This window comes from Alosa sapidissima, chromosome 6, assembly GCF_018492685.1.
Source record: "Alosa sapidissima isolate fAloSap1 chromosome 6, fAloSap1.pri, whole genome shotgun sequence".
Classification (NCBI taxonomy): domain Eukaryota; kingdom Metazoa; phylum Chordata; class Actinopteri; order Clupeiformes; family Clupeidae; genus Alosa; species Alosa sapidissima.
This window is the reverse complement of record NC_055962.1, coordinates 39,443,926-39,446,425: the sequence shown is the minus strand read 5'-3', so window position 1 is coordinate 39,446,425 and position 2,500 is coordinate 39,443,926. Positions and strand designations below refer to the sequence as shown.

Below are 2,500 nucleotides of genomic sequence, written 5' to 3'. Positions count from 1 at the left end.
GGCTTCATCACTGAGAAGGTTAGCATAGCACTTTAGCATCCCTCAGATACTGCAGGGCTTCATCACTGAGAAGGTAAGCATAGCACTTTAGCATCCCTCTGATACTGCAGGGCTTCATCACTGAGAATGTTGACATGACCCTTTAGCATCCATTAGCATAGCACTTTAGCATCCCTCAGATACTGCAGGGCTTCATCACTAAGAAGGTTAGCATAGCACTTTAGCATCCCTCTGATACTGCAGGGCTTCATCACTGAGAATGTTAACATGGCCCTTTAGCATCCATTAGCATAGCACTTTAGCATCCCTCAGATACTGCAGGGCTTCATCACTAAGAAGGTTAGCATAGCACTTTAGCATCCCTCTGATACTGTAGGGCTTCATCACTGAGAAGGTTAGCATAGCACTTTAGCATCCCTCTGCTACTGCAGGGCTTCATCACTGAGAAGGTTAGCATAGCACTTTAGCATCCCTCTGATACTGCAGGGCTTCATCACTGAGAAGGTTAGCATAGCACTTTAGCATCCGTTAGCATAGCACTTTAGCATCCCTCTGATACTGCAGGGCTTCATCACTGAGAATGTTAGCACAGCACTTTAGCATCTATTAGCATAGCACTTTAGCATCCCTCTCATACTGCAGGGCTTCATCACTGAGAAGGTTAGCATAGCACTTTAGCATCCGTTAGCATAGCACTTTAGCATCCCTCTGATACTGCAGGGCTTCATCACTAAGAAGGTTAGCATAGCACTTTAGCATCCCTCAGATACTGCAGGGCTTCATCAGAGACTTTCTAATGTGGAGACACAGCACTGAAAACATTTTCATAGAAATGCATGGGGTTAGTTTGTAACGCAAATATGGCCGTTTCTACACATTTCCCACCCCTTCCTCGGCAAAACGTCGACATGTGAATACATTGAGCCAATCATGTGGTGTGATGTGAATACATTGAGCCAATCATATGGTGTGTTGTGAAGACATCGTGCCAATCATGTGTTGTCAACTCGCCGCTGGAGAAAGGTTAGTGTCGTGAAGCCTTGCGCACATGCATTTCTGCCGAATAGGATGCCCAATGAGTGCCCAAAAATTGTTGCAATATGGCCGCCGAGTGGAGGGACTTGCCTAAAAGGACTTTGGCTTCATCACTGAGAAGGTTAGCATAGCACTTTAGCATCCCTGAGATACTGCAGGGCTTCATCACTGAGAAGGTTAGCATATCACTTTAGCATCCATTAGCATAGCACTTTAGCATCCCTGAGATACTGCAGGGCTTCATCACTGAGAAGGTTAGCATATCACTTTAGCATCCCTCTGCTACTGCAGGGCTTCATCACTGAGAATGTTGACATGGCCCTTTAGCATCCATTAGCATAGCACTTTAGCATCCCTGAGATACTGCAGGGCTTCATCACTGAGAAGGTTAGCATAGCACTTTAGCATCCCTCAGATACTGCAGGGCTTCATCACTGAGAAGGTTAGCATAGCACTTTAGCATCCCTCTGATACTGCAGGGCTTCATCACTGAGAATGTTAACATGGCCCTTTAGCGTCTGTCTTATATTGTAGGGCTTCATCACTGAGAAGGTTAGCATAGCACTTTAGCATCCGTTAGCATAGCACTTTAGCATCCCTCTGATACTGCAGGGCTTCATCACTGAGAATGTTAGCACAGCACTTTAGCATCTATTAGCATAGCACTTTAGCATCCCTCTCATACTGCAGGGCTTCATCACTGAGAAGGTTAGCATAGCACTTTAGCATCCGTTAGCATAGCACTTTAGCATCCCTCTGATACTGCAGGGCTTCATCACTAAGAAGGTTAGCATAGCACTTTAGCATCCCTCAGATACTGCAGGGCTTCATCAGAGACTTTCTAATGTGGAGACACAGCACTGAAAACATTTTCATAGAAATGCATGGGGTTAGTTTGTAACGCAAATATGGCCGTTTCTACACATTTCCCACCCCTTCCTCGGCAAAACGTCGACATGTGAATACATTGAGCCAATCATGTGGTGTGATGTGAATACATTGAGCCAATCATATGGTGTGTTGTGAAGACATCGTGCCAATCATGTGTTGTCAACTCGCCGCTGGAGAAAGGTTAGTGTCGTGAAGCCTTGCGCACATGCATTTCTGCCGAATAGGATGCCCAATGAGTGCCCAAAAATTGTTGCAATATGGCCGCCGAGTGGAGGGACTTGCCTAAAAGGACTTTGGCTTCATCACTGAGAAGGTTAGCATAGCACTTTAGCATCCCTGAGATACTGCAGGGCTTCATCACTGAGAAGGTTAGCATATCACTTTAGCATCCATTAGCATAGCACTTTAGCATCCCTGAGATACTGCAGGGCTTCATCACTGAGAAGGTTAGCATATCACTTTAGCATCCCTCTGCTACTGCAGGGCTTCATCACTGAGAATGTTGACATGGCCCTTTAGCATCCATTAGCATAGCACTTTAGCATCCCTGAGATACTGCAGGGCTTCATCACTG

The 2,500-nt window shown here is 45.8% G+C and overlaps 1 protein-coding gene across 1 annotated transcript in view; it reads left to right on the top strand.

The window, feature by feature from the left end:
- The window catches only part of syne1a (spectrin repeat containing, nuclear envelope 1a), a 322,712-nt gene that overhangs the window by 210,032 nt on the left and 110,180 nt on the right, over positions 1-2,500 (top strand). The window lies entirely within an intron of this gene.